We start from the raw sequence: 11,331 nt of genomic DNA on the forward strand, positions 1-11,331 counted from the left end.
TACGCGAAATACAAAGATTGTGAAATCCCTGAACAAATATAAAAAACACATAAGGAAACTCGCTAACAAGGGGGTAAGTACGCTATAAAATAAAAAAAATATTGCGAACACAGCGGGGAGGTGCTATTCTCTCTATACTGTTGCCTCTGGGTGCTAGCGTCATAACAGGTCTTTTAACAAAATGAAGGATTATTGTCTCATCCCGAAATCAACAGCAGAACAATTTTAACATGTCTTCTACGGGGAGACGTAATATAAAACGAAACAGGAAGATGTGCGAGGAAAAATAAAGAAAGTGCGGAAACCAATGCCGCGTTTGACTGTCAAAGCGTCAACTGCATCAAAAACCATCATTAAAAAATATAGAGACGCTCTCGGCAAGATTTATTAACCCAAAACAACCACCCGCCATCTATAGCGGCCATAGGTCCTCGCACGACGTTCCCCACCAATACTATCGATTCGAAACCCGCCATAGATAACAGGATTGATGTTAGAATGAAAGCAGCTCAAAGGGATTATGCCAAAGCTTTCTTAGCTCTCATGAAACATACTCCAGGAATTACATGGGATACAAACGGAAATCTTTTGAGCCCCATTAATAATTTTAACGTCATTGATATATTGCAAACCTTAAGTGACGTCAACAGCAAATTAGGCTTCAAAGCTGATGATATACCATTTATTAAAATGCTTTTCCACAACACAAACTTAGATCCCTCATTTATACGCAATAATAAGGCAAGGAAGCAACTGTTTGGAGGAGGAGGTGGGGGAGGAAGGAGAAGTGCCCCAATTCGGGCAAAGCCACGCCCCACGCCTTCTTTCTCCGCCCCCGCGCGGATGCCGGGTATGACGTGGGAGAATTATCGCGTATAAAAAGGATTTTGTTTTGGGGTGGGATATAGGCACTTGTGTGACCTCGCGGGACAGGGAGACACTAAGCGTGAGTAAGAGCGAGAATTAATATATATTTTTTCTATAAACATGTCAGATTATCCCATCATTCCTGTGAAGGGGCGAATGACCGATCGCCAGTTCATTGACGACAGTGTGTGTTTAGTAGCCACCATCAACGCCAGCAGTTTTAAACTTAGCGGTATAGCCAAGGACTTGGCTGAAGTGTATGGCTATGCTAATCTCTTTGAAAATCGGAAACAACTTTATAATTTGAACAGAGTCGTTTGGAGTGACAGACCGAATGTGGGGTCGCTGGTAGTGAAGGAACCACCCACGGAATCAAATTATCCCATTGTGGTGGGTATGGTGACTCAATTTTGTCAGGGTGAATCTGTAGAATATAATGACGTGTCAAGATATTTTATTGAAACCAGCAGAGATATGCATTATGTGAACGGTTTAATGTCGGACACCAAGCAAAGCAGACGCGATAATTTTAAATGTTGCCTCAATGAGCTTGGTGATTATGTAAAGCAGAAAAAAAACATTCGAAAAGTCATTTTTCCTACCGGCGTAGGACGAAGGGGAAAGATGGATCATGAATGGAACGTGGCCTACTTGAAGGAGTTAAGATCTTTTGCCCACCAACTAGATTTGAATAACGTTAAGGTAATGCTCTTGGGGCAGGAAGAGGGGACGAAGAATCTCCCCGCGAAAGCCTCAACTGCCGGGGATGGGCGACAGACACAAACCACTGTGTAGCTATAAAAATGACGCTTTATATTTTTTTTTAACTAGTGGTCATGCAGTCATCGTCGCGAACAGTGTTTCTTCCGCCTACGGAGGGTGAATTTTCAAGTCTTTTGAGTAGCTTTCCACATCAGGTGGGGGGTGGTTTTGACAATATTCGAACTGTGCATTTCGCCCATCCTGCAAGACTACATCAAAGAGGTGGCGGTATTTTTAGTACGCTCGCAAACCTAGCCAAGAGTGTAATGCCCTTTCTATTCAGAACCGTTAAGCCCTCAGCGCTTAAGTTTACTCAAGATGTTATCCAGGATGTGAGCAGTGGACAAAGAAGTGTGAGAGGCGCTTTAAAGAAAAGAGGTATTGAAGCCTTAAGTGACGTAGGTGCTAGAATTATTAAAGGAGGAAAAAAAAGAAGAGTTACTTCGCGAAACAAGAAGAAGAAAAAAAAAATTAATAAAAGGAAAAGTGGTTGCGAGAGAAAGAACAGCGATGTGTTTGATATAATTTAGTAATGTGGAGGTGCGGTGGACACTCATGAAAAAAAAAAAAAAGGGGAAGGAGGGAACATTCTGACCCGCGCGCGCGCGTGGGCTTGCCATTTTTTTTTAGTGAGTGGTCTCTTATCAAGTTAACACGTCGCCCGCTCCCGCGACCAGTGTCTCCATTAGTATATAGCGGGCGACGAAAGCGACAACAGCATGGCCTCCGCCGCTCCCTCCGTTCCGATTTCTGATTATGCGCTCAGTGTGGTTGACGAATTCCCTAGAATCAACAGACAACGCCAGGTTGAGAGCTCTATTGCGTCTAAAACTCTTGTCGACATTTTACCTGTAAATTTGTCCAGCCACGCCCGGTTAAAAGATAAGTACCTAGAGTTCCGCGTGCCGGGAGTGAAGGGGGCATTTATCGATCTTGCTAAATTAATTCTTGAGTTGAAATTAAGTGTCACTCAAGCTGATGGACAAACAAAAGTCGAGGAGGCTGTCAATGTCGAATTCTGCAATGGCACTGCTAATACCATGTTCAAATCAATTCAGGTGTATGTAGGCGATCAAATGGTTGAAAGTAACCCATACTTTAATTACTGGTCATTCCTAAAAATGCTCACCACCTTCTCCACGTTAAAACTCAAATCATTCGGAGAAATAGGAAACCTCCTCAAAGATAACAGGTCGGGTGGAGCAGGCGTAGCCGAAACCTATGACGCCGCATACTTCACTAGCCTTGGGAGCAAATACAAGAGACATTTAAAAGATATCAAAGATCACGGTCTTCATCTCACCTTCCCATTAATGTCGGACATTACTTGTGATCAGTATTTATGCGACGACATCCCATTGAGAATAAGGCTTGAGTTAGCTAACGAAGCTTGGTATTTGAACACTGACGGCGATGGGAGTGCTGTGCGTGCCCATATTGATTTTGCTAAACTTTGGGTCACCAGACTCCAACCCTATCCGTCAGCATTGCTTGCATTAAATAAAGAATTAGAGACAGGAAAAATAACGCGTACAATATTTAACAAGACGTTATATAAATCTCTGGTTCTCGGCAAACAGCAGACAAGTATTGTCTGTGTCCAACTGTGGGAAATGTCATTCCAGAGCGTTTATATATCGTTATGGCTGACATGAGGGCCTTTTCGGGTGTATATAATAAAATGGCTTGTATTTCAAGAATGCTGATTTGTCTGAACTAACAGTCTCTGTCAATGGTATGAATATGTATAAAAATACGGTTTCTTTTCCCCACGAGTGTACGCGAGTCTATTATGATATTTTAGATAGTTTAGGAGTAGAAAATGACACTTTGCTTGATTACGATAGCTTTAAGAAAGGAAGGACAGTGTTTGTTTTAGTTTGTTAACTGAAGACATACGAGGCACAGTGCCTCTTGAACACAGTGGAAACTTACGCATAAGTCTTCAGCTTAAAAAAGGCTTGGATGAAAATTTAGTAATTATCTGTTTTGGGGATACAAAGGGAGTGTTGTCAATCAACTCGGAGAGGCACGTGTCTTGCGACACTAGAGCATAATGAATAATCAACAAATTATGAAAGCTCTACAAGGAAAACTTTATCACAATAATATATATTTCTTAGGCTGTCTTCCCGCTGACGATGTAGCGAAATTAAATCTAAGGAGTGAGTCAGACAAGCCCATTGTCTTTATTGCTAATGTGTTAGGCGCATCGCAAGCTTCGAAAATGGGTCACTGGGTGGTGTTCTATGTTAGTGATAAGTGTATATATTTCTTCGACACATACGCCCTGACCCCATCATTATATTCTAAGTACTTTCGAAGTTTCTTAAATAAGCATAAAGATTATCCTGTTTTTAAACTTGCCGCAAGATTACAGTCGGACAAAACTCTGGTGTGTGGCGTGTATTGCATTCAATTCGTATACTTATGTAATAAAATAGGCTTAGAGAGGACTAGTCAGTTTCTGAAAGATAATTATGATTTAGGAAATTTTTTGAAGAATGACAGAAAGGTGTTAACATATGCTTATAGAATGTTTAAAATGCCCCCATGTATAAAAACATTTTGTCAATCTAGTCAAGGACTGACTTACAAGCATTGTATTTCTAAGATATGTGGCTAACTTATTAAATGCTACAATGTGTGTGTGTGTAAAAAATGTAGAGCAGTAGCATGTAGCTTATTCATTTATGGCGTGTGTGTGCAATTATATGTAGTTATTAAGAACAGGATTTTTTTTTTTTCGTGCGATGTGACCGGGTGGGTGTGAGTTTGTTCACGCTTTCCTATGTGTAAAAAAAATGTAGAGAAGTAGTATATAGCTTATTCATTTATGGCGTGTGTGTGTAGTTATATGTAGTTATTAAGAACAGGATTCTGTTTTTTTTTTTTTTTTCGTGCGACGTGACCGGGTGGGTGTGAGTTTGTTCACGCTTTCCTATTGTTCGGATGAAGAATGGCTTGTGGTTTTGGGCATGTGCGCGCGTGTTTGCATACATGTGTGGGCGTGTTTGCATACATGTGTGGGCGTGTCCCCTATAACCTGGGGTAGCCTCGGAAGAAGAAAAGGCTTGTGGTAGTGTGCGCATATGCCCCAAATAACCCCGGGTAGCTTAGTCAGTCCCCTAACGTTGCGAGAGGAGCGTCATGGAGGAAGTCTTCGCCGTCATGAACTTACAACAACAACAACAACAACAACAACAACAGCCCCACGCTGCCGCTGCAACTCTTCATGCTGACGATGTTGACGATCAGATAATGGGTCAAGCCGCATTAGAAGTTGAAGCCATGGATAACACATCCCAAGCTGAAGCCGTGGATAACACATCACATCCCAGAAACGGAGGTGAGATATCCGCCTCTTGTATTTTTTTTCTGCGCGCACAAGCGCTGGTGTGTGTGTATTTCTTATTCATTGTGTTTAAAAAAAAAATATATATATATTTCTTGTCATTTCAGCGGATGTTGGTGGTGGTGAGGTGGGGGATGTTCCAGAAACTCCCAAGTCTACCGGTGAACATATCACGGGCGAGTCATTGGGCAACAACAACCGCGGCGCGTTGGGAGGTGTCGGTAAAATGGGGCGGCGTGTGCTGAGGGAAGGATGTGATACCTCCATTACCAGTGTCTCATCTGAAGAACGACCCACCGGACAGCGTAACGCATAGTAAGTATTTTTTTATTCTTACAAAAGAGAGAGAGAGAGAGAGAGAGAGAGAGAGAGAGAGAGAGAGAGAGAGAGAGAGAGAGAGAGAGAGAGAGAGATTGATTTTTTTTGTCTAATAATGTTTCTCTATCTTTTCATAAGTCCACGGCAACAACAACAGACACGCTTCGGTGATGGTGTGTCTTGACTCTCCGTCGGGCGCTGAATCGCGAGAGCGGCGGCGAAGTCATCTGCAGCAAAAAGATCATGAAATGCGTCAATCACGACTGGAAAAAAAAATGCAGCATATGGCGGAAGTGTTGCGGCCGCGCCCACTTCTGACTTGACATACCCCGCTTGACCTTTCTTGGAAGTTTCATAGGCGGGGGTGGGGAAGTTACTAAAATCCATTATGGATTTTATGAGTGGAAGCGAATAAAATTCACTAATGTCTTGGAAGTTAGAGATGCATATGGTGGCCGAATCTGTGAGAGTCCTATATTTAGTGCTTAACAATCTTTTTTTTATATATGTACTCGCTCTGTGTGTATTATTTTTTATATATATATGTGCTTGTGTTGTGTATTTTTTTTCTTCATTTGTATATGTACTCGTGTTGTCATCCTTTTATGGGCTGTCTTTGGGCATGTACGACATAAGTTTGTAATATGTCTCTTTCAATTAGGATTTATTTTGGGGGAGGGAAAAAAAAAGGGTAGGATGGGTGGGTTTCCATTGTATTTCTTTGAGCCTGTACGGTGTGAGTTTGTAATATGTCTTTTTTTTTTTTATGGCGATTGTGTGTTTTTGTTTTTAGGCTTAGCATGTATTTAGTCTGGATTAAGAAAGAACAAATTAGCCTGGATTAAGAAAGAACAAATAAAATAGACTAGATTAAGGTAATATAATAACTTGTCATACCATTTTTTTTCCACTATATTTCAATAAAAATGTATAAAATCTACTTTTCCCGTTCCTACCCCTCACTGAAAAGACAATCGATATAACTCCAGTCAATATGAAAATCAACAGTAACACACACACACACACACACGCATATGCTGGCAAACTGAAAAATCAATAGCGGGTAGAGGGAGAGGGAGGGGTACCCTCAGACTGACCATCAAGTCACCGCTCGCGAGGGGTAGGGCATAGAGGGGGACACGCACACACATGCTGGCAAACTGGAAAAAAATCAATAGCGGGAGAGGGAGAGGGAGGGGGAAAGGTAGCCACAGGCCTCCGCCCAACAAGTCACCGCTCGCGCTAACCGATCCCCGGCAGGAGGGTGACGCCCCGGCACGGCGCGAAAGGACCGATCCCCCGGCAGGAGGGTGACGCCCCGGCACGGTGCGAAAGGACGCCCCTAGCCGATCCCCCGGCACTGGGGCGAAAGGACGCCCCGGCACGGCGCGAAAGGACCGATCCCCCGGCAGGAGGGCGACGCCCCGGCACGGTGCGAAAGGACCGATCCCCCGGCAGGAGGGTGACGCCCCGGCACAGTGCGAAAGGACGCCCCTAACCGATCCCCTGAACAAGGCACCGCTCGCGCTAACCGATCCCCGGCAGGAGGGCGCGAAAGGACGCCCCTAACCGATCCCCCGAACAAGTCACCGCTCGCGCTAACCGATCCCCGGCAGGAGGGCGACGCCCCGGCACGGCGCGAAAGGACGCCCCTAACCAATCCCCGGCAGGAGGGTGACGCTCAGGCCTCCGGGGAGACACGATGGCGTGGAAGGTGGTGGGTGTTTGGGGTGGGGTGGGTGGGTGGGGGGGGGGGGGGAATGGTCACTTGTGGGGTTTGTGACCACTCCCCGGTTGGGTAGTGGGGAGGTCCCCTCGGCGGCTGGCTGCCCGCGCGGCTGGCTGGCCGTCCGGCTGACTGGCCGCACGGCCGGCCGGGAAATTCGACGTACAAAAATTTTTCGACGTCAAAAATTTTTCGACGTCATTTTTTTTTGGCTGCAAATTCTTGATCATGCTTGCGAATTATTTTGGTCCCGTCACTGTCACCATTACCTACTACTGGGAATCAGAAGGTGTCATGTGCTGCAGAGAGGCTTGGGGATGTTATAACTATGCTAGTGAAATGCTGGACTCCAGTAACCTGATTATGTAGGGAGGTGAAGGTGTAGGAAGGTGGCACTCACCGGCTCAGTCCTAGAAAATCAGAAGGTGTCATGTTCTGCAGAGATGCTTGGAGGTGTTATAACTATGCAAGTGAAAGGCTGGACTGCACTAGTCTGACCCTGTAGGCAGGTGGCAAACTCAAGCTATGTGCTACGGAATCAGAATGTGTCATGTGCTGCGGAGAGGATTGGAGGTGTTATAACTACGTTAGTGAAAGGCTGGACAGCAGTAATTTGACAATGTAGGAAGGTGGCACTCTCTGGCTCAGTGCTAGAGAGTCTGAAGCTGCCTAGTGCTGCAGAAAGGCTTGGAGGTGTTATAACAATGCTACTCAGAAGCTGGACTGCACTAATCAGACCCTGTAGGAAGGTGAGGGTTTAGGAAGGTGGCACTCTCTGGCTATATTCTAAGGAATCAGAAGGTTTTCATGTGCTTCAGAGAATCTTAGAGGTGTTATAACTATGCTAGTAAAATGCTGGACTACACAAATCTGATCCTGCAGGAAGGCACCACTCTCAAGGTCAAGGCTAGGGAATCAGGAGGTGCCATGTGCTGCAGAAAGGCCTGGAGGTGTAATAACTATGTTAGTGAAAGGCTGGACTGAACTAATCTGACCCTTAAAGAAGGTGAAGGTGTTGGAAGGTGGCACTCTGCATCTGTGCTGGGAAATCAGAAGGTGTCTTGTGCTGCAGAGGAGCTTGGAATTGTTACAACTATGCTAGTGAAAGGCTGGACTGCACTAATTTGTCCCTGTAGGAAGGTGAAAGTGTAGGAAGTTGGCACTCTCAAGCTCAGTGCTAGGGAATCAGAAGGTGTCATTTGCAGCAAAGAGGTTTGGAGGTGTTATACCTATGCTGGTGAAAGGCTGGACTGCAGTAATCTGACTCTGTAGAAAGGTGGCATACTCTGTCTCAGTGCTAGGGAATCAGAAGGTGTCATGTACTGCCTAGAGGCTTGGATGTATTATAAGTATGCTAGTGAAAGGTTGAACTAAACTAATCTGACCCTTTTGGAAGGGGAAGGTGTAAGAAGGTGGCACTCTCAAGCTATGTGCTAGGGAATTAGAAGGTGTCATGTGCTGCAGAGAGGCTTGGAAGAGTTTTAACAATGGTACTAATAGCCTGGACTGGACTAATCTGACCCTGTTGGAAGGTGAAGGTGTAGGAAGGTGGCACTCTCTCACTCAGTACTAGGGAATCAGAAGGTGTCATATGCTGCAGAGAGGTTTGCAGATGTTATAATCATGCTAGTGAAAGGCTGGACTGCACTAATCTGACCCCGTAGGAAGGTGAAGGTGTATGAAGGTGTAACTCTCAAGCTCAGTGATAGGGAATCAGAAGGTGCCATGTGCTGCATAAAGGATTGGAGGTGTTATAACTATGCTAGTGAAAACCTGGACTGCACTACTCTGACCCTGTAGGAAGGTGTAGCTATAGGAAGGTTTCACTCTCTGGCTCAGTGCAGGGGAATCAGAAGATGTCATGTGCTATAGAGTAACTTGGAGGTGTTATAACTATGCTAGTGGAAGGCTGAACTGCACTAATCTGACCCTATAGGAAGGTGGCACTGTAAGGCTCAGTGCTAGGGAATCAAAAGGTGTCATGTGCTGCAGAGAGGCTTGGAGGTATTTTAACTAGTCTAGTGAAAGGTTGGACTGCACTAATCTGACCCTATAGGAAGGTTGCACTTTCTGGCTCAGTGCAAAGAAATCAGCAGTTGTTATGTGCTGCATAGAGGCTCTGAGGTGTTATAACTATGCTAGTGAACGGTTGGAATGCACTAATCTGACCCTATAGAAGGGTGGCACTCTCTGGCTTAGTGTTAGGGAATCAGAAGGTGTCCTGTGCTGCAGAGAGGCTTGGAGGTGTTATAGCTATGCTAGTGAAAGGTTGGACTGCACTAATTTGACCCTGTTGGAATGCGCAACTGTAGGAGGGTGGCACTCTCTGGCTCAGTGTTAGGGAGTCAGAAGATGTCATGTGCTGCAGAGAGGCTTGGAGGTGTTATAACTATGCTAGTGAAAGGCTGGACTGCACTATTCTGAACCTGTAGGAAGGTGAAGGCGTAGGAATGTGGCACTCTCTGGCTCAGTGCTAGGGAATCAGAAGGTGTCATGTGCTGCAGAAAGTCTTGTAGGTGTTATAACTATGGTAGTGAAAGGCTGGACTGCACTAATCTGACCCTATAGAAGGGTGGCACTCTCTGGCTTAGTGTTAGGGAATCAGAAGGTGTCCTGTGCTGCAGAGAGGCTTGGAGGTGTTATAGCTATGCTAGTGAAAGGTTGGACTGCACTAATTTGACCCTGTTGGAATGCGCAACTGTAGGAGGGTGGCACTCTCTGGCTCAGTGTTAGGGAGTCAGAAGATGTCATGTGCTGCAGAGAGGCTTGGAGGTGTTATAACTATGCTAGTGAAAGGCTGGACTGCACTATTCTGAACCTGTAGGAAGGTGAAGGCGTAGGAATGTGGCACTCTCTGGCTCAGTGCTAGGGAATCAGAAGGTGTCATGTGCTGCAGAAAGTCTTGTAGGTGTTATAACTATGGTAGTGAAAGGCTGGACTGCACTAATCTGACCCTGTAGGAAGGTGGCACTCACTGGCTTCGTGCTAGGGAATCAGAAGGTGTCATGTGCTGCAGAGAGGCATGGAGGCGTTATTCCTGTGCTGCTGAAAGGCTGGACTGCACTAATATGACCCTGTAGGGAGGTTAAGGCGTCGGGAGGTGACACTCTCAAGCTCTGTGATAGGGAATCAAAAGGTGTCATGTGCTGCAGAGAGGCTTGGAGGTGTGATAACTATACTAGTGATAGGCTGGACTGCACTAATCTGACACTTTAGAAAGGTGATGGTGTAGGAATGTGGCACTCGCTGGCTCAGTGGTAGGGGATCAGAAGGTGTAATGTGCTTCAGAGAGGCTCGGATGTGTTATAACTATGCTAGTGTAATCTGGACTGCACTGATCTGACCCTGTATGTAGGTGGCACTCTCTGGCTTAGGGCTAGTGAATCAGAAGGTGTCATGTGCTGTAGAGTGTCTTGGAGGTGGTATAAACATGCTAGTGAAAGGCTGGACTGCACTGATCTGATCCTGTTGGAAGGCGAAGGTGTAGGAAGGTGACACTCTCTAGCTCTGTGCTAGGGAATCATAAGGTTTCATGTACTGCAGAGAGGCTTGGAGGTCTTATAACTATGCTAGTGTGTTGCCTTCAGCATCGATCCTCTGTTTTTAATATATTACTATTAAGTGAGTTACATAGTTGTTAGGGTTACGCAATACAATGTTAAATTATGATAAAGTTTATTCACATTCTGTTGGTGTATAATGGCAGCGAACCTATTCAAGTTAAGTAGCAATATTATTTACACTTCATCATTCTGTTGGTAATGATAGCGAGCTTATTGAAGTTAATTAACAATGTTATTGACAACTCACTCTCTTGGTAATGGAAACGAGCTTTCACCGAAGTACTCTACAATACTGATTAGAACTCGTCATTCCAATCACCAGAAGGGCCTACCCATATGGGATAATTTCATAATATATATATATATATATATATATATATATATATATATATATATATATATATATATATATATATATATATATATATATATATATATATATATATATATATATATATATATATATATATATATATATATATATATATATATATATATATATATATATATATATATATATATATATATATATATATATATATATATATATATATATATATATATATACATATATATATATATATATATATATATATATATATATATATATATATATATATATATATATATATATAGATATATATATATATATATATTTATATAGATAGATAGATAGATAGATAGATAGATAGATATGATATAGATATAGATATGATAGATAGATATATATATATATATAT

At 43.7% G+C, this 11,331-nt stretch overlaps 1 long non-coding RNA gene across 1 annotated transcript; it reads left to right on the plus strand.

The window, feature by feature from the left end:
• The first annotated feature begins 3,524 nt into the window (after positions 1–3,524).
• LOC126990490 (uncharacterized) lies at positions 3,525–5,603 on the plus strand. Its single transcript, XR_007744412.1, has 3 exons — positions 3,525–4,978; positions 5,092–5,299; positions 5,441–5,603. It is a non-coding gene; the product is annotated as an uncharacterized LOC126990490 (long non-coding RNA).
• Positions 5,604–11,331: the final 5,728 nt, after the last annotated feature.

The sequence above is a fragment of the Eriocheir sinensis genome, unplaced genomic scaffold, assembly GCF_024679095.1.
Source record: "Eriocheir sinensis breed Jianghai 21 unplaced genomic scaffold, ASM2467909v1 Scaffold1692, whole genome shotgun sequence".
Classification (NCBI taxonomy): Eukaryota; Metazoa; Arthropoda; class Malacostraca; order Decapoda; family Varunidae; genus Eriocheir; species Eriocheir sinensis.